This window comes from Chiloscyllium plagiosum, unplaced genomic scaffold (genome assembly GCF_037043375.1).
Source record: "Chiloscyllium plagiosum isolate Xiang-an unplaced genomic scaffold, Cpla_swu_hap1 HiC_scaffold_3, whole genome shotgun sequence".
Taxonomy (NCBI): domain Eukaryota; kingdom Metazoa; phylum Chordata; class Chondrichthyes; order Orectolobiformes; family Hemiscylliidae; genus Chiloscyllium; species Chiloscyllium plagiosum.
Genome location: NW_028270141.1, coordinates 65,522,741 through 65,544,552, shown reverse-complemented (window position 1 = coordinate 65,544,552; position 21,812 = coordinate 65,522,741). Strand labels below are relative to the sequence as shown.

Genomic DNA, 21,812 nt, shown 5'->3' with positions numbered 1-21,812 from the left:
GTCAGTGCTTTGTCATTTTTGAGGTGAACAGTAATCAAGTAATCCTGTTCTCCCAAGAAGGTAACAGAGTCATAGAGATATACAGCATGGAAACAGACTTTTCAGACCAACCCATCCAGGCCAACAAGATATCGCAACCTAATCTAATCCCATTTGCCTGCATTTGGCCCATATCCCTCTAAACCCTTCCTGTTCATATACAAATCCAGAAGCCTTGTAAATGCTGTAATTGTACCAGCCTCCACCACTTCCTCTGACAGTTTATTTCATATATGCACCACCCTCTATGTGAAAAAGTTGTCCCTTAGGTCCCTTTTATATCTTTCCCCCTCGCACCCTAAAGTGCCCTCAAGCTCTGGACTCAGCCACTCCGGGGAAAAGAACTTGTCAATTTATCCCATCCATGCCCCTCAAGATTTTATAAACCTCTCTAAGGTCACCCCTCGACCTCTGACACTCCAGGGAAAAGAGCACTACTTATTCAGCCTTTCCCCATAGCTCAGCCTTTCCCCATAGCTCAAATCCTCCAACCTTGGCAACATTCTTGTAAATTATTCTCTGAACTTTTTCAAGTTTCACAACATCCTTCCAATAGGAAGGAGACCACAAATGCCACAATATTCCAAAAGAGGCTTAATCACTATCCTATACAGCCCCACCTGACTTCCCAACTCCTATACTCAATGCTCTGACCAGTAAAGGAAAGCTATCCTATCTACCTGCCACTGTACTTTCAAGGAATTATGAGCTTGCATTCCAAAGTCTCTGTTCAGCAACACTCCCCAGGCCGTTACCATTAAGTGTATAAGTCCTGCTCTGATTTGGTTTTCAAAAATGCAGCAGCTTGTATTTATCTAAATTAAATTCCATCTGCCACTCCTCAGCCTATTGAACCATCTGATCAAGATCCCATTGTACTCTGAGGGAATCTTCTTCACTGTCAACTACACCTCCAATTTTGGTGTCATCTGCAAATTTACTAACTTGCTCACACCCAAATCATTTATATAAATGACGAAAATCAGTGGACCCAACACTGATCCTTGTGGCATACCACTGGTCACAGGCCTCCAGTCTGAAAAGCAACCCTCCATCAGCACCCTCTGTCTTCCACCTTTAAACCAATTCTGTATCCAATTGGCTAGTTCTCCCTGTATTCCATGAGATCTAACCTTGCTAATGACTAATAATTAGAAGTCTTAGAGATTTCACAAAATTGCAGGTACAATTTATAAATAGTGATCATTTTGGGAAAACGGCATTGGTCTCAAGAAGCTCACAATCACATGGGTCTAGATTTGGGAGTCTGGAACAAAGCAATGGAGTGCATTGTTTGGCTCAAAAGAAAGCTGTGCACAAAGATACAGTTACATCTGTGGCATAGGCCTCTTTTCCTGACTGCAGTTTAAGTTTGGAACCAGGGCAAGGGTATTTCCCGTGATGCGTCAGTGGTGATGTCAGCAAGCAAGGCCAAATGCATTACTCTCACAGACAGCAAACAAGGAACCTAAAAGCATTTTATCCTTTACTTTGAATATAAATTTTCTGACAATGAAATAAATGATTATGATTACGCTAACTAGGATTTAGATGGAAGGTGTCATTCACTATAAATGTAATTTTGTTAGAAACAAATCTGTAACCTTCAGCAATACTAACAGTGTAAGAATGGAAGTTAGAGTCAATTCAACTGATTTTCCATTAATGAGTTGGACAGGTGGGTTGAGAGAATGGAATCTCAACTGCACGCCCTCTCGGAAAACAGTACTTAATTTTTACCTCCATAAAAGCAAATGAATTTTGAGAGAGTTAACTTTTCATCTGCAGAATTACTAACAGCAACCTGTGGATTTCAAAGGTATTCCATACCCATGTAGACTCCCAAAGTTCCTGTCAATTTCAGTTGAGTAATAGCAGCAAACATTGATAATGACATTGAAGGTGCCAATGTTAATTCTACATTAAACTCTAAAAGGCTTATTGAAATATTTAGCCAAATCTGAACTAACTTTGAAATTAGGTCATGATTTGGAGATGCCGGTGTTGGACTGGGGTGTACAAAGTTAAAAATCACACAACACCAGGTTATAGTCCAACAGGTTTAATTGGAAGCACACTGGCTTTCGGAGCGACGCTCTTTCATCAGGTGATGGTGGAGGGCTCAATCGTAACACACAGAATTTATAGCAAAAATTTACAGTGTGATGTAACTGAAATTATACATTGAAAAACTGATTGTCTGTTAAGCCTTTCATCCGTTAGAATACAGTGATAGTTTCACTTCTTTCATGTGTAAATCACAAAACCTTTTTTTTTTAAAAGTTGCATTCTCGGGTTAGCTGTTAACAATGGTGATAGCTAGACAATATGTTGAAGGTATTAGCCCCCTGTGTTCTCTGTCTATGCCATGATGTTTAGATTGATTCTAATCTAAAAAGTGAGATAACGGAGTTTTACATAATTCATGCAGTTTTTGAGCTCAGAGTTCTACATGAATGCATGCAGTTTTTGAGCAAAGTACAATGTAACCCTGCAAGTACAAATTCACCCCACACAATATATGTGTGCATGTGGGTCTTTGTCTGTCTGTGTGTGTCTGTCTGGGTTGGGGGTTGTGAGTGTGAGAAAGTGTATGTGTGTGTGTAGTGAGTGCAGAGTGTCTTAAGTTTGTGAGGGGGTGCATGTGAGAGTGTGGGAGTGTGTGTGTCTGTAAGCTGAAAATGTGTTGTTGGAAAAGCACAGCAGGTCAGGCAGCATCCAAGGAACAGGAGAATCGACGTTTCGGGCATAAGCCCTTCTTCAGGAAGTCTGTAAGGGTGTGTGTCGGTGTCTGTGTGCGCGTCTGTGTATATGTGTGTCTGTGTGTATAGGAATGCTGTGTGTGTGTGTGAGAGTGTGCGTGTGTGTAGGAGTATCTGTGTGTGTGTGTGTAGTGCAATGGTGGTCACCTGTAATGTGACATGAACCCAAGGTCCTGGTTGAGGCCCTCCCTATGGGTACCAAACTTAGCTGTCAGCCTCTGCTCGGCCACGTTTTGCTGCTGGCTGACCTGAAGTCCACCTTGGAGGATGGTCACCCGAAGGTCCAAGGCTGAATGTCCTGGAACACTGAAGTGTTCCCCACCTGGGAGGGAACACTCCTGTCTGTTGATTGTTGTGCAGTGCCCATTCATCCATTGTCATAGCCTTTGCTTGGTTTCCCCAATGTACCATGCCTCCGGGCATCCTTGCCTGCAACGTATAAGATAGACAACGTTGACTGAGTTACATGAGTACCTGCCATGTACAAGGTGGGAGGTGTCCCCACGCGTAATAGTGGTATCTATGTCCACACTCTGACACGTCTTGCAGCGCCTACCGTGACAGGGTTGTATGGAGTTGTCCTGAAAGCCGGGCAGCCTGCTACGAACAACGATCTGTTTGAGGTTTGGCAGTTGTTTAAAGGCAAGTAGTGGAGGTGTGGGGAAGGTCTTGGTGAGGTGCTCATCCTCATTGATAATGTGTTGCAGATCACAAAGAACATGGTGTAATTTTTCAGCTCCTGGGAAATACTGAACAACAAAGGGTAATCCTATAGGTTGCAGCACGTGTCTATCTCCTGAGGAGGTCATTACGGTTCCTTGCTGTAGCACGTCGGAACTGGCGATCGATGAGTTAAGCATCGTACCCTGTTCTTGTGAGGGCATCCTTGAGTATTTCCAGGTGTCCGTCACGTTCCTCCTCATCTGAGCAGATCCAGTGTATGCGTAGGGCTTCTCCATAGGGGATGGCTGTTTTAATATGTTTTGGGTGGAAGCTGGAGAAGTGTAGCATTGTGAGGCTGTCTGTGGGTTTGTGGTAGAGTGTGGTGCTGAGGTGTCCATCCTTGATGGAGATGCACGTGTCCAAGAATGAGACAGATAGCCGAGAGTAGTCCATGGTGAGTTTGATGGTGGGATGAAACTTGTTGATGTCACTATATAGTCTTATCAGTGACTCCTCACCATGGGTCCAGAGGAAGAAAATGTTGTCAATTTGTGAATTTGTACTTGCAGGGTTACATTGTACTTTGCTCAAAAACTGCATGCATTCATGTAAAACTCCGTTATCTCACTTTTTAGATTAGAATCAATCTGAACATCATGGCATAGACAGAGAACACAGGGGTCAACACCTTCAACATATTGTCTAGCTATCACCATTGTTAACAGCTAACCCGAGAATGCAACTTTTTAAAAAAAAGGTTTTGTGATTTACACATGAAAGAAGTGAAACTATCACTGTATTCTAACGGATGAAAGGCTTAACAGACAATCAATTTTTCAATGTATAATTTCAGTTACATCACACTGTAAATTTTGCTGTAAATTCTGTGTTACGATTGAGCCCTCCACTATCACCTGATGAAGGAGCGTCGCTCCGAAAGCTAGTGTGCTTCCAATTAAACCTGTTGGACTATAACCTGGTGTCGTGTGATTTTTAACTTTGAAATTAGGTGTTCTTCTATATGACGGGTTCTGGGAAGGGTTAAGGAAAGTTAGGCAGAAATCATCCCGACATAGCTTAGATCAAAAAGGGACCCTATTGTACTTTTAGGTTGTACTATTATATAAGCAGTGCACAAATTTTTATTGGTGTGATTAGTTATTATTTTTGATTCAGAACCAAAGTAGAATGAAAACTTGTAAAAGTTTTCTGCAAATCTGAGGATGAAGTGAATGAATTTTGACAAAGGTATTAAATGTCTGCACAAAACCAGTTTAATTCTTGCATCATTTCAAAGGATAGACCAACTTTCCTGAAATATAAATGTATCAGTCTTACGAATATACATTTTGACAAAATAATGAGCCAGCATTTGATATTAACATAAAGCTAGCTGTAATGAAACAAATTTAATCCAATTGATGCTACCATATACGCATGTACCAATAGAGGAGTCTCCTATGAACAGATAAAGGATCCTAGTTTAACAACTCAGGCAGTTCATATTCTAAATTAATCATACAACCAGCTTAGTCAGCTACTGGGCTCAATACAGTATTTTTGGAGCCTCCCATACTACTGGCTAATTTGTACTGACAGCGTTGTAGAAGTGTATGACTGTATTGCAAAACTTTTACAAGCTACTGCTAGCTGAATATATAACTGTTTCTATTCCAAGAACTTCACAACAGCCTGCATTTTGAAAAGGAAATCCACCATCTTTTTCTTCACTAAAAGTTCTAATATCTGATGTGGAGGGGTGGGGTGGGGGGAGCGGAGGGAAGAAGTATTAAACACTGGCAGTAATTTTATCCTGGTGTTGCTTTTTAAAGCCTCATTAAAGCATTGACTGAAGACCAGTGCTTTGACATGTGTGTTTCCTACAGTTAGGCAATGTGTCTACTCACTGCTGGTGCCTTGACGATCAAGTATATGAAATGTAGATTTACATTCAAACAGTAAAGCACACATATGAATGTTCTCCAGCCATATCATGCGCCATATGTTTAAGTATTGTATCCAATCTGGTTCAAGCAACCAATCTGTATTCTGGTTAGCAGAAAGTAAGGGGTTTGCCAGCCCTTAAGATAGTTCACAGAGTAGCCATTCCTCCCCAGAATTAGAAAACCAACATGAAGAACTTGAGCTTTTCAGAGTTGGGGAAAAAGGAAAAAGTAAAGCCAAGAGGCAACCTTACAAGGTATAAAAGACAGTCAACTACTCTTCAAATTATAGTATAAAAGAGAACCAGAGGATACCGATTGAAATTGGTAAAAGACAAATTTAGAATGAATTGAAGGGAGATCTTTGCACAGAGCATGAAAAATGAATTGAATAATTGTGTCATGGAGACAAAAACCCTGGATTTTCCTTGATGAAAAAGGTAAGTTTAGTCAAATGCTGTATCAACTTAATTTAGCTTGGTGCTGTTGTGAGGTAGGAAGAAAGAAGAGAATGTTCCTCACCTAATATGAAAGTGTTATGAGAAGTGATTGAAATCAACATTAAAAATGGATTCCGAAGACAACTTGATTGCTTCTGGAAAGAGGATGTACTGAATCATAGCTCTAATAAAAGAAAAACAATTTTGTCTGTGAAACATTATGCTTATTGACACGTCCTTCTGGTAAGAATGCATGGAACAATCACTTACAGAAATTATCTAGTGTGAAACATACACGTCAAACCAGTTTTGAGAGAAAGGCTTTAGTTTTACCTGCCTACGCTTGGTGGTAATCAGTCGATGGGACAAACAAAATAGTGGGAATTACTTACTGTGTCCCTTCTGCTCCTTTCCGATTCTGTCAACATTCTGCTCTTTTATGCAGGCCACCCACAGGAAGTAAGTGTGGTCCCGATTTAAATTTATGTATCATGATGCAATGATGTTTCAATTTCACGAACTAACGGAAGAGTGGGGGGAGCTGATGTGCCAGCCCCACAGGCAAAGGACTAGGAAACTAGATCATGCTTCAGAAAAGGCACAGGTGACTCCTCTGGCCTCAAATATCTACTCTCTCCTCCTTCCAATCATAACAATACCTCCTACTACCATTGGCGCCATCTCCATTGTTCCCTGATTCTGGCCATCTGTCAGCCGCTCACAATCCTGCTCCTGGACAGGCTGTTATTTAAACCAAACTCTGTTATTAGGACTGCCAGCTTGTTACACTGTTCCCAGGAATTGAAAATAACACTTAAGCAGAAACACAACTGACATCATTCATATTTCTCCAAACACACTATGTGGTAGGAATGATGCATTGTAAGTTTAGTACCAGTTCAGTAGTTAGTGATTTAGCATCCTGAAATCTTATGTATGCACAATCACTAGCTACTGGCCTTCATTGGCCTCTTTATTAGTTCAAATCAATCCATTTTGAGTTAACTGTTCCACTCCCCATCCAGCCTCCAGGAAAATGGCTCTGATGTAAGACAGTACTGGCAATTACACTCCCACTCAACTTCCTTCATAAGCATTAATCCCACACCTAAATGTATAAAAGTAATTTTAAACTTTACCACCACTCATTTTTAAAATAAAATATTGAATGCTCCACAAACAGAAATAGTTAGAAATATATTTCAGATCCATAAGCATTTGAAGGGATAAACCACTGAATACTTGTAAAACAGGTACTGAGTTGTGGATGTAACACAAGTAGCTAACCACAAAGCTGCAGGACACGGGGAAATGAAACAAAAACAAAAAAAGCAGCAAAACCTAAGGAACTGAAACAATAAATTTTAACAAACAGGTTCACAAATATAATATGTGATTACCACAGCCAAAAAAACTTTCCTATCAAGTTACTGTTATGCAGATTAACAACATTTTGCCTATGCAGGTAACATGATTCCATCTTCTGTCAGCATTTGGTCTGACCTGCCAGGAACTTGTGAAGGATATCCAAAAATTGGAGGAAACAGACTTTAGACACGATTGTTGATTTTCCAAATTTGCTGTTCAAATAAGTAACGGTATTGACAAAGATATCAACTTAAAATTAATAATAATCTTTCTTAATCACATTTGCAGCCCAACTTAAATATTATTGCTTATTGACATTTTTAAAATGCTCTTTGCTGTAATTTAACGCAGACAGGTTCGACCAGCTTTGTACATACAAATAAATCATGTGACCTTTAATGAGTGAGAAACTATGGCTCTGACTATATTAACTGGAAAGGAAAACTGGATTATGGAAATAACTTACAATATTATAGTATATCTTAATTGTTTGAGAGTAAAGATAACATTTCTGATCTTATTCTTTCTGTACTGGGATTCTTAGTGTTGGAAAGCCCCATTTCCACAACAGCATTAACAACTACTCTTTCAAGTTTTTCTCCCAAAGCAGAAAATCCTTGGTCTTTTTTCTTTGCCAAAGTGGCATAGTGGTCATATCACTGGACATGAACCAAGACTAATGCTCAGGAAACATAGGTTCAAATCCCACTACAGCAGTTGATCAAATTTTAATTCAATTACCAACCATTGAATTATAAAGCTACTCTCAATAATGGTGGTAATAATGAGTAACTGTTAAAAACAAACAGATTGCGTGGTTCCCTAATAACCTTTAGAGAAGAAAATCTGTCATTTTACCTAGTCTGATCTGCACTTGACTCAAGACCCACGATAGTATGGTTGACTTTTAAGATGGCCTCTGAAATGCCCAAGCACACCAATACGTTCAAAAACAAATTGAAATGGGCAACAAATGTTGGCTTACCAGCAGCACATTCATCCCATGAAGGAATAAAGAAATGGATGGAGACATTATCGTCTGAGGGTCATATCGGACTCAACATTGACTTTGTTTCTCTTTTCTCAGGCGTTGCCAATTTTTCCAGTACTGTACTTTTGTTTTATTTTAACACTCTCTCAGCTCTCTGTTAAAGTGTCAGCTTAGTTTACAAATACCTCAAGGTCTCCTTTGATTTTATAATTTTGCTCTCTTTTGGTCTTTACTGCATCCACTGTGGTTAACAATAATTGTAACCTAAAATGATGAACTTAAGACAGATAATTAAGTTTCTTTCTCCAGAGATGCTGTCTGACGTTTTCATTAGTTTTTGTTTTTACATTCACTTGCTGGTATCTGCAACATTATGCTTTTCATCAATGCAAGATACTGCAGCAACATTTGAAACAGAAGATGGGGATGGTAACAGTGATGGTGTGAAGGATTTGGTAGTCACATGATTTATCGTGTTGGATAGCACCCAGAGGTTGCGAGTACAAAACACACCAGACTGGCTGTAAAACTTAATTCAATTAACCTAACACTATGTGGGCTGGCATAAGTAAAATAAAGCCTAAAAAAAAATCACAACATCCTTTTGACAAGGTATTTACGCTGTCCGGCTGGCCTACAAAGGGTTCCAAACTCACACCATTCTGTTGACTCTTAATGACCAGAGGGCAACCAGAAACTGTACATAAATACTATTCACATACTACAAATTAACATGCAAACTGGTGAGTGGGCGCAGTGAAGATCAAAAAGACAAGATTACTAAATCAAAGGAGACCTTGAGGCAAGTTCAACTATTTGTCATCTAGGCTGAGAGAGTGCAAAAATGAAACAAAAATACTGGAAAAATCTGTAGCATCTGAGGAAACAGAAACAAAGTTAATATTAAGTCTGATACAACTCTCCTTTGGAGGGAGTGCTGTATTGTCACAATTGATAGTCATCAGACTCTGGGCTGCCTACTGGGTTCATCATTTGTTTCATGATTGTTGCCAGGTTGCATCATCTGGCTACTCCACTATGCCACTTCATGCTGGCGGCCATTACCTCTGGGGTCCACTCAGTTCCTCTGGGTTGGCTGTGAGGTTTTGGCTTTCCTGCTCCCTCCATGATGTCTGTGGCTAGGCTGGGTGGGTTTTTTCATTCCCTCCTTCTCCCTGGAAGCCAAGACTGCAGGCATTCTGCAACAGATCAATGGCACAGAGCAAATAAGCAGCATTTTGCCAATGCTGTTCAGTGGAGGATGGTAGCTGAAGATGTTCACCAGCTCCCCTGCACTGTTGTACTGCTGTACATGCTACGGTCTGCAGCAGAAAGCCCTGCACCTCTGACTTCCGTCTCTTGTGGGAATTCTCTGCTGAGCTCAAACATAGACAGTACCCTGTCAATTACATGGGGTGGCTCTATCATGTCCATGTGGGATGTAAGGGCAAAAGCTTCTGTTGGGTGGTGGGGGTGTCTGAAGGGATCTGAACCTGCTGGGCCAAGACTCACTGGTGCAGACATCAGGCAGTGGTGTGGCATATGGAGAAGCCTTGTTGGAAGGCCAGGCAATGGAAACATCCTGAATGAAGATAAGGAAGCTATGCTAAAATGGGTCAGGTGCTGTATTATAGTAATCAACATCAAAATGGTTCTCTGGGCACTCAGTGAGATTTCAATTTCCCAATAACTTCAGGAATTTAAACCAAAATGATATCAAAGAGGGCAACATTAAACAGACTACCAATAATTGGTCACTTTATCACATTACTTTGAGAGACTTTTCTGAGCACAGTTCGTGGCCAAGCTTCTATACATTACAATACTGACTACATTTCTTTAAAGATTTCATCAGCCTAGGACACTAAAATGTCAACCAATGAGTACAGTTTTAAATAAAAGTTCATTAATTCTTTGTTTGACACATCAAGGAGTGATTCTGCAAATATTCAACACGAAGCAGGCCTAAAAACTTGTCACAAATTTTTTAGTTTCCTCCCATTATTCCACATTTTTAATGAGGATCCTTGGATATTATAAAATTGTAATTCATTATTAATGGATTTTCCACCAAGGCTCAAAATAACCTTGGCTCAAATGAATCAAGCAGGTGTGATTCCAAAACGTGCAAGCAAGGTGACAAACATGAATATCTGTTTTTGTTTATATTTCCTTATAACATTAATATGCACAAATATCCTGATTGAGCCCTTTACATTACACTGTTAAAATTGAAAACTCCTGTAGAAACAAAATAATTTTCCTTCAACACAATCAGAGCTATTGCACTATATATTTTCTACAGTAACAACTCAGGCTATTTACAGTGTATCTTTGTTTCTGAAATCTTTGCTTCATTATGGACAGAGATCAAACATATTGCTTATTTTATATTAGATTTAGTACAACATGGTTAGTATGACATAGCTAGTATGCTTTGATTATTTAAATAACATTTCATGTCACATGATGGAATTGTTGGAAAAGTCTCTGAAAACTCTTGTGTTATGCTATTTTGAAACCAAATTGACTAATGATCCATTAAATTCAGAAATCATCTGACTTTGGTTTTCATGTCCAGCCAATTACCAAACATAAACAGCTCTAAGTACAGAACATGAACAAAATCCCAGTTTCACAGTTAACAATATTTTTTGAAAAATAAATACATCTTGCAACATTTATGGAAGAAGACAGGAAAGAAGAATGAGAGCAGTAGAGATTTCATAAAGGTTTACGTGTTTTAATATACAAGGATAAACTGTTTCCAGTAGCAAGAACCATAGGATGCAGACAGAAATGCGTGAATGTATACTTTTTTTATACTGCAACAAGTGGTTGTGACCTGTAAAACACTGCTGAAGGGGTAGTAGAAGCAGATTCAATCTTAGTATTCAAAGGAGAACTGGATTTAATAAAATGAAAAATTTATAGGGTTCAGTGGGAGGAGCAGGAAAATGGGTTTAACTAGATATCTTTGGCATAGGATTGAGGGCCAACAATCAACCATGCCTCATGTCACCCAACCATTAAATCCTTCATAGACACAGGAATAGGATTGTGCCATTCAGCACAATGAGCCATTTAATACGATAATGGCTGATTGAACACTTCAATGCCTTTTATGCATATTATTGCCACAACCTTTACGCCATTGAAAATCAAATATTTATCAACTTCTACGTTTAACATACTCAAAAACTGAGCTTTCACATACCTCTGGGGTACAGAATTCCAAACATTCACCACCCAAGTAAGACAATTTCTCCTCAGTCGTAAATGGCATCTCCCTTCCCTTTAACTAGTGTCCTCTAGTTCTAGGCTCTCCAAGCAGGGGAAACATCTTACCTGCTTCGATCCCTTTAATTATTTTGTAGATTTTAAAGAGATCACCTCTCATTCTTTGAAATTCTACAGGCCCAGTTTGCTCTCTTCTTGGGGCAGTCCTGCCCTTCAGGGAACAAGTCTGATGAAGCATTGTAACATTTCCTCTATGGTAATAATATATTTCCTGAGATAGAGACAAAAACTTCATATGGAACTCCAGGTGCAGTCTAACCAAATTCTTTTACATTTGAAGAAAGACTTCACTATTTCTGAACTCAAATCCTCTTGTGATAATTGGTAATATTTCAATACCTGTCTAATAGCTTGCAACACCTGTCATTAGCTTTTAGTGATTTCTTGACAAGGACACCCAAGTACCTTTGTACATCTACTTTACAACCTCCAAGCATTTAAGAAATATGCTGTATATCTGTTTTTCCTACCAAAGTGAATAACCCCACATTTATCCACAGTATATTCCATCTACCATGTTCTTTTTAACCAATCGCTAAGTCCATCCAAATCCTCCTGAAAACATTTTATATCGTCCTCATGGCAAATTTTCTGTTTAGCTTTATATCTCCTGCAAATTTAGAAATATTATGTTTGGTCCCTACTTAAAATTTCATTGATATATATTGTGGACAGCCGGGACCAAATTACAGATCCTTGTAGTACATACAAATCCCAGCCTGTCAATGTGAGAATGACCTATTTATTCCTTTTGCTTTTGTTAACTAACCCTGAATCCATGCCACTACATTATCACCTATACCATGCTAACTAATTTTGCCAAACAACCTCCAGTGAGCCTTACAAAAAGCCATATGAAAATCCAAGCTTCAGGAATTGCAGAGATAAGGAAGGGTTTGAAAACAATGAATTTTTAAAAATTTGGACATTGTTGAGTCAAGCCAATGTAGATCATCAAGGACAGATATAATGACTGAACAGGATTTTGACATAACTAGGAAATTAGCATAACAGCTTTGGACCAAGGTGGAAGATCACCCTGAGAAATTCATAGGTAACAAAGGCATGTCTGGAATTTTCAGTACATGAACTGCGGCAGGAGTGAAACATGGTGATTTTGATGAATGTTTTGGGTCAGAAGCTCAAGGTCAAATAGGGCACCAATAAGATTGAGGGAGTCAGGAATGTGGGGACAGAATTGGTAGCAGGGACTGAAGACACTGGGCATCCCGAAAGCGATGAGGCAAGATCAGAGATAGTGGAGCAGTCACGGGTGGCTGCCAACTACAACTGGTCATCCTCAATCTACATCTAGAATGTGACATTCCGTTTCTGGATAATAAGGGGATGTGTGTGAAATTGAAGTGGCTGCATCATCAGAGATAATGTAAGTGTAAGAGGAAGAGAAGCCATTGCAAAACATCTCACATGTTCACCCTGGAGAGTGCAGTGTTATTTTGTGTACTGATCTCATCAGTATGACCGGGTCATATGATATACAATAGAGGTAAAAGATCGAGTTGATGTCCGACATGATAATCCGAAAACTGAAGAACGGTTAACAATTACTAATCTGGCCAAAGCTCTGTCTGAAACATTTAACCACAATTCCCCGTGTATTGCCAGCATCTGAGAAAATGAAACAGCAGAAACAGCTTCGTTTTGGTGGTTTCCAAATAACAAATCCGCCCCTAAGATTTACGACAAATATGAGTCAGAATGAAACGCACTAAATGAAACCGGTTGCGCTGGTTGTGTAGTGATCTGCAGTAATGAGGTCTGCAAGATACAGTGGCATACTGAAACACGGGAATAACTCGCAAACACTGCCCGCATGCTACCGGCTGAGCTGCAGAATGTTCTGCTCCACAGCCTCAATCTCTGACTGACACCGCGGCTCGGTCAGTGCTCCAGACTTCACAACTTGCAGCATCAACCCACTCAGAACCGACCGGCCTCTGCTTACCTCTCGTGTTACTGTACCTGGCCAAGAACCTCTACACGAATACATACAGAAAAAGCACGCTCCTAACAGAAGAGCAAACAGTAAACATTAAAACAAAAATGGAACGAGGTAACTACAATCGTCCTCCTCTTGACTTCCGCATCCTACATGTTAGGAGGATTTGATTGACACCCAGGGGGCTGGGCTTTCCAGTGCACAGAAAATTTTACAGGGTATTACCACTTCTTTCATCTTGTCCCACAATTTTCCCCCACAAATGCAGCAGTTTTTAAAACGCGTTAAAATAAATAAAATTAACTCTAAAGTACTGGGTTTCTTAATCGATCTCCTCCAGGGGTAAAGTATCAAAGTTTAACACTGGGTAGAGTTTAGAATTTATGTGACAATAGTACAATGATGCGCTTTCCAAATATGATGGTAATACCCTAATTATTTACTGATACCTTAGACCTAACTGTCCATGTCATATTCTGTCGGTGTTACGGGGTGAGACCATTTCCTACGATGGTTCACAACAAACAAAACCCAAAGGCCTGGGCCCATTTATTTTGCTAAACTCAGAATTAGCTCCAGCAACAGAGTTGCTCCAGTTTCCACACTCCCAAATTGCAAATGAAAGTTTTTCCATTGACAAAACACTGCTAAATTTGAAAAAAATTAAAATTATTAAACTAAAGTTTTATGAGAAATTTGTAAATAAAAGATAAATGTTTGTTGATGGTGCTTTTCTGGGTGTTTTCCACAAAGATATTCTCTAACGAGTGTGCAACCCTGCAAGGACAATGGAGACTTTGCCTTTTACCTTATATCCCAACTGACTGACGAGATGGTGCAGAGGTGCTTATGATTATAGTAAGACAATACAATGCCCATTGCTGGCACCATATTGCATAATTAATCCTCACCAGTGACCATCATGTTGTGTGAGTTAGCTGAATTCTTGGTTACTGTAACGTAGATTTGCTGCCATCATCCTTTTTATATTGGGACCTACATTGTCTAGTGTGACTGTGGAAAACCGTTAGGTAGTCCAACAAGAAGAGGTTCTGACAAGTTATATTGATATGGTACACATAATTATTAACAACGGGGATACCTAGATGGTTTTTGGCCTGTCTGTTAAGAGGAAAAATGATTTCCTACCTTCACTATGCACCTCATAATTTTGTACACTTTAATCAGGTCCTCGCTCAACCATCTCTGCTCTAAGATAAACAACTCCATCCTGTCTAATCTCTCTTCATAGCTGAATCACCCCAACCTCTGCACCATATTGGTGAATCTCTTCTGCAGTCTCTCTAGTATAATCCCATCCTTCCTACAGAGCTCCAGTTATGGCCTTACTAAAGTTTTAAACAGCTCCATCAAACCTTCCTGTTCTTGCATTCAGTGCCTCAACAAGTAAAGGCAAGTGACCCATATGTCACCTTAACTGCCGTATCAAAATGTCATGCTGCCTTCAGGATCCATGGATCACACCAAGGCTGCTCTAATCCTCTCCACTTCCTACAATTCTACCAGCTATCATGTACTCCCTTGCCTTGTTAGTCCTTCCAAAAAGATCCTCACATTTTTCACTATTAAATTCTATTTGACACTCTTCTACCATTTGACCATAGAGTCATAGAGATGTAGAGCACAGAAACAGAACCTTTGGTTTAACCCATCCATGCCGACCAGATATTCTAAATTAATCTAGTCCCATTTACCAACATTTGGTCCACATCCCTCTAAACCCTTCCTATTCATATACCCATTCAGATGCCTTTTAAATGTTGTAATTGTACCAGCCTCCCCCACTTCTTCTGGCAGCTCATTCCACACACACACTACCCTCTGTGTGAAAAGGTTGTCCCCTTAGATCCCTTTTAAACGTTCCCCTCTCACCTTAAACCAATGCCTTCTAGTTCTGGACATCCCCACCCCTTGGAAAATACCTTGTATATTTACCCTATCCATGCCTTTTATGATCTTATAAACCTCTATAAGGTCATCCCTCAGCCTCCGACACTCAAGGAAAAAGAGCTCCAATCTATTCACACTCTCTCCTACAGTTCCAGCCCTCCACCCTGGCAACACCCTTGCAGATCTTTTCTGAACCCTTTCAAGTTTCACAACATCCCTTCAATAGAAGGGAGACCAGAATTGCACACAATATTCCAAAAGTGGCCGAACTAATGTTGTGTACAACTGCAACATGACCTCCCAACTTCATACCCAATGCTCTGACCAATACAGGAAAGCATACCAAATGCCTTCTTCACTATCCTATCTACCTGCGACTCCACTTTCAAGGAACTATGAACCTGCACTCCAAGGTCTCTTTGTTCAGCAACACGCCCCAAGACCTTACTACTAAGTCCTGCCCTGATTTGTCTTTCCAAAATGCAGCTCATCAAATTTATCTACATTAAACTCCATTTGCCACTCCTCAGCCCATTGGCCCATCTGATCAAGATCCCATTGTACTCTGAGGTAACCTTATTAGCTGTCCAATACACCTCCAATTTCGGTGTTATCGGCAAACTTACTAAACTATACCTCTTATGTTCATATTCAAATCATTTATATAAATGACAAAAAGCAGTGGACCCAGCACCGATCTTTGTGGCACACCACTGGTCACAGGCCTCCTGTCTGAAAGGCAACCCTCAACCAAGACTCTCTGTTTTCTACCTTCAAGCCAGTTCTGTATCCAAATAGCTATTTCTCCGTATTCCATGTGATCTAACCATGCAAACCAGTTTACCATGAGGAATCATGTTGAATGCCTTACTGAAGTTCATATATATCACATTAACCACTCTGCCATCATCTATCCTCTTCGTTACTTCTTCAAAAAACTATATCAAGTTAGTGACACATGATTTCCCATGCACAAAGCCATGTTGACGATCCCTAATCAGTCTTTGTCTTTCCAAATACATGTAAGTCCTGTTTTCCTCAGGATTCCCTTCAACAACCTGCCCACCATCAATGTCAGGCTCACAGTCCATAGTTCCCTAACTTTTCCTTCCCACCTTTCTTAAATAGTGGCACTCTCTTAGCCAACCTCCAGTCTGCTGCACCTCACCTATGACTATTGATGATACAAGCAAGTGACCCAGCAATCACTTCCCTAGCTACCCAGAGTTCTAGGGTACACCTGATCAGGTCCTGGGGATTTATTCACCTCTATGTGCTTTAGATATACAAAACCTTCTCCTCTGTAATATGGACATTTTTCAAGATGGCACCATCTATTTCCCACACTCTATATCTTCCATGTCCTTCTCCACATTAAACACTGATGGGAAATACTCGTTTAATATCTCCCCATCTCCTGCAGTTCCACATATAGGCTGCTTTGCTGATCTTTGAGGGGCCCTATTCTCTCTCTAGTTACCCTTTTGTCCTTAATGGATTTATAAAATCCTTTTGGATTCTCCTTAACCCTATTTGCCAAAGCTATCTCATGTCTCCTTTTTGCCCTCCTGGCTTCCCTCTTAAATATACTCCTACAGTCTTTATTCACTTATAAGGGTCAGTCTCTGCTGTCTATACCTGACATATGCTTCCTTCTTGTTCTTGACCAAAACCTCAGTTTCTCTAGTCATCCAGCTTTCCCTACACTTACCAGTCTTGCTGTTCTCCCTAACAGGAGCATACTGTCTCTGGACTCTTGTTATCTCATTATTGAAGGTTTCCCATTTTTCAGCAGTCCTTTTATCTATGAACATCCTCCCCAAATCAACTTTTGAAAGTTCTTGCCTAATACCATCGAAATTAGCCTTCCTCCAATTTCGAATTTAAGTTTTAGATCCGATCGAACCTTTTCCATCATTATTTTAAAACTAATAGAATTATGGTTGCTGGCCCCAAAGTGCTCCCCCACTGACACCTCAGTCACTTACCCTGCCTTATATATCTAACAAATTCCTCTCCATCTAAATCCTTAACACTATAGCAGTCTGGGTCTATGTTTGGGAAGTTAAAATCCCCTACCATAACCACCCTATTATTCTTACAGGATAATTTGTAAGATCTCCTTACAAATTTGTTTCTCAATTTCGTGCTGAATATTGGGGGAGGTCTATAGCACAATCCCAATAAGGTGATCATCCATTTCTTATTTCTCAGTTCCATCCAAATAACTTACCTGGATGGATTCCTAGGAAGATCCCCCTGAAGTACAGCAGTAATTCCCTTATCAAAAACACCACTCCCCCTCTTGTCCCGCCCCCCCTTTTAATCCTTCCTATCGAATTTGTATCCTGGAACATTAAGCTGCTAGTCCTGTCCATCCCTGAGCCATGTCGCTGTAATTCCTATGATATCTCAGTCCCATATTCCAAACCATGCTCTGAGTTCAACTGCCTTTCCTGTTAGGCCTCTTGCATTGAAATAAATGCAGTTTAATTTATCAGTCCAACCTCGTTCTCTGCTTTGTTCCTGCCTGCCCTGACTGTTTGACTCACTCCTCTTCCCAGCTGTACCAGTCTCAGATTGATCTCTTTCCTCACAATCTCCCTGGGTCCCACCCTCTGCCCGCCCCCCACCTTACTAGTTTAAATCCTTCCAAGCAGCTCTAGCAAATCTTCCTGCCAGTATATTAGTCCCCTTTCAATTCAGGTGTAATCTGTCCTTCTTATACAAATCACTTCTATCCTAGGAGATTCCAATGATCCAAAAATGTGAACCCTTCTCCCCTGCACTATCCCCTTAGCCATGCATTCATCTGCTATATCCTCCTATTGCTACTCTCACTAGCTCATAGCACCGAGAATAATCCAGATATTACTACTCTCAAGTACCTCCTTTTTAAATTCCTGCTAACTTTCTGTATTCACCCTTCAGAATTTCATCCTTTACCCTTCCTATGTCATTAGTTCCAACGTGCACAATGACCTCCTGCTGGTCCCTCTCCCCTTTGAGAATATTCTGCACTCTTTCCAGGATATCCTTGATCCTAACAATAGGGAAGCAACACAAACTTCTGATTTCTCACTGCTAGCCACAGAAATGTCTGTCTGTGCCTCTGACTAGAGAGTACCCTATCATAATCAATTGCTTGGAACCTGACGTACCCAATCTGTTAATACTCTCCTGTAGTCTAAGGCTTTCTTTCTTGCTATAAAGCACAACACCAATTGTCATGTCATTTGCAAATTTACTGATCATACCTCCTACATCCATGTCTAGGTCATTAATGTACACAACAAACAGTAAGGGACCCAGTACTGAGCCATTGGACGCAGACGTCTGATCCAAAAAACAACTTTCAACCATCACTTTCAGCCTCCAGCCACTAAGCTAATTTGGGATCCAAATTGCAAAAGTTCATAAGTTCATGGTATATAGCAGCAGAATTAGGCCAATACAGCCCATCGAGCCTGGCTGATCTGCTCCTCGCTCCCATTTTCCTGCCTTCTCCACACAACCCTTCAATTCATTACCAATTAAAACTCTGTCTAGCTCTGCCTTAAATTTACTCACTGTCCCAGCATCCAATGCACTTTGTGGTAATGAATTCCACAGATTCACAATCCTTTGACAGAAATAGTTTGTTTTTGTTAGCAGCAGGAGGAGCGGGAGCGATGACCAAGGGGCTGCCAGGAAGGTACATGACTGCTTTGAAAAGTTACCTCAAGCGTTGGGGCCCTCCATTTTTTGTTTAGCAGCAGGAAGAGCGTGTGGAACGACTCGGGGCTGCCAGGAAGTTAAATCACTGCTTTAAAAGCTTTCCTCATGAATAGGCAGAGTATACGCTGAGCAGGAGCAGACACAGGACTGCTGAGTAAGTGAAGTAATATATTTGGGTGGTTGCATTACCCAAAACACTACTTAGGTAGTGTCTCCCACTCATCCTCCTCCTCTAACCAAAAAAAAGAGTTCTGTGTGCCAGATTGGTAAGGTAACCAGTTTTTAAAAAATTCTTTATTCTTCTACAGTCTCTCTGGGAATTTAGAATAGTGGGAATGGAGGTTAGGGTAGTTGAATTTCCTCCTACAGAATGTGTGAGATAAGGGTCATGACTAGTGTCCCTGCTGACTTCACCTGCAGGAAGTGCACCCAACTCCAGCTCCTCAAAAACTGCATTAGGGAACTGGAGCTGGAGCTGGATGAACTTCGGATCTTTTGGAAGGCAGAGGGGGTTATAGAAAAGAGTTACAGGGAGGTAGTCACACCTCAGGTACAGGAAAAAAACAGATTTGGGCTACTGGGAGAAAGTGAGAACTGCAGATGCTGGAGATCAGAGTCAAGAGTGTGTTGCTGGAAATGTACAACAGGTCAGGCAGCATCCAAGGAGCAGGAGAATCGATGTTTCAGGCAAGACCCCTTCATCACAAATGAGGCTTGTGAACCAAGGGGGTTACAGTCAGGGAATGGAAAGGGAACTGGCAGGCAGTGCAGGGATCCCCTGTGGCCATTCTTCAATAATAAGTATACTTTTTTGGATACTGTTTTTTTGGGGGGCGGTGGAATTACCAGGGGTAAGCCATGTGGTACAGATCTCTGGCACAGAGTCTGTCCCTGTTACTCAGAAGAGAAAGGGGAGAGGAGTTGAGCATTAGTCACTGGGGACTCCATAATTAGGGGGACAGATAGGAAGGTCTGTGGGAACAAGGGAGACTCACAGTTGGTGTGTGGTCTCCCAGGTGCTAGGGTTTGAGATTTCTCGAATCGTTTTCTCGGGGTCCTTGGGAGGGAGGAGGAGCAGCCCCAAGTCATGGTCCACAACGACGTAGGTAGGAAAATAGATGGGGATTTAAGGCAGGAATTCAGGGAGCTAGGGTGGAAGCTTAGAGCTAGAACAAACAGAGTTGTTATCTCTGGTTTGTTACTCGTGCCATGTGCCAGCAAGACGAGGAATAACAAGAGAGGAGAATTGAACACGTGGCGACAGGGATGGTGCAGGAGGGAGGGTTTTGGATACCTGGATAATTGGTGCTCATTCTGGGGTAAGTGGGACCTCTACAAACAGGATGGTCTATACCTGAACCAAAGGGGTACCAATATCTTAAGGAGTAAATTTGCTAATGCTCTTTGGGAAGGTTTAAATTAATTCAGCAGGGGGATGGGAACCTAAACTGTAGTTCCATTGTCCAGGAGGCAGGGAGTAGTGAGGCCAGAAATAAGATTTCAAGGTCGCAAGAGTGCACCGGCAAGCGGGAGGATGGTTTGAAGTGGGTTTATTTCAAATCCAGGAGCATCTGGAATAAGGTGGGTGAATTTACAGCATGGGTTGTACCTGAGATTTCGATTGGCTATTTTGGAGACATGGATAGAGCAGGTACAGGAATTGTTGTTGCAGGTTCTGGGATTTAGATGTTTAAGTACGAACAGAGAAGGTGGTAAAAGAAGTGGAAGTGTGGCAGTGTTAGTCAAAGCTAAAAATCACTCAACACCAGGTTATAGTCCAACAGGTTTATTTGGAAGCGCTAGCTTTCAGAGTGCTGCTCTTTCATCAGGTGGTTGTGGAGAATAAAATTGTAAGACACAGAATTTAGAGCAAAAGTTTACAGTGGGATGTAACTGAAATTATAAATTGAAAAAGACCCAGATTGTTTGTTAATTCACTCAACCGTATTGGTTTCAGTTCTTTCATATGTAAATCGCAAATCTTTTGAAAAAAATTACATTCTCAAGTGAACAATTGGTGTAATGTCGATAAGGTATTGAAGGTGTTAGCTCCCTGTGAGGCTGTATGTGCCACAATGATCGGACTGATTCTAATCTAAAAAATGGATTTACAGAATCTTACATGGATTCATGCAGTTTTTGAGCAAAGTACAATGTAATTCTGCAAGTACAAATTCACCCCACAAGCTTAAATGTGTATGTGTGTGTGTGTCGGGGGTGGCTGTGGTTGGGTAAAGTGTAAAGGGGTTTAACTCTGTGAGAGGGTGTGTGGGAGTATATGTGTGAATATATGAGAGAGGGGTGTGTGTGTGTGTGTGTCTGTCTGTCTGTCTGTGTGTATAGTGCAATGGGGTCACCTGTAGAGTGACATGAATCCAAGGTCTCGGATGAGGCCATCCCCATGGTTATCAGCCTCTGCTCGGCCACTTTGCATTGTTGCCTGTCCCGAAGTCCGCCTTGGAGGACAGTCACCCGAAGGTCCAAGATTGAATGTCCTGGACTGCTGAAGGACTGGGAGGGAACACTCCTGTCTGCTGATTGTTCTGTGATGTCCATTCATCTGTTACCGTAACCTCTGTTTGGTCTTGTCAATGTACCGTGCCTCAGGGCATGCTTGCCTGCAGCTTATGAGATAGACAATGTTGGCTGAGTCACATGAGTACCTGCCACATACATGGTGGGAGGTGTCCCCATGCGTAATTGTGATATCCGTGTCGA

General features: G+C 40.9%; 1 protein-coding gene across 5 annotated transcripts in view; it reads right to left on the bottom strand.

Annotated features, from left to right (window-relative positions):
* The window catches only part of enpp4 (ectonucleotide pyrophosphatase/phosphodiesterase 4), a 75,492-nt gene extending 61,861 nt beyond the window's left edge, over positions 1 to 13,631 (bottom strand). For 4 of the 5 annotated variants that reach the window (XR_006310180.2, XM_043682791.2, XM_043682769.2 and 1 more), the window contains exon 1: positions 13,473 to 13,631. The gene's annotated coding sequence lies outside the window, so the exon portion shown is untranslated. The remainder of the gene's footprint in view (positions 1 to 13,472) is intronic. The other variant, XM_087979949.1, reaches the window with a different exon arrangement.
* Between the last annotated feature and the right edge of the window lie 8,181 nt (positions 13,632 to 21,812).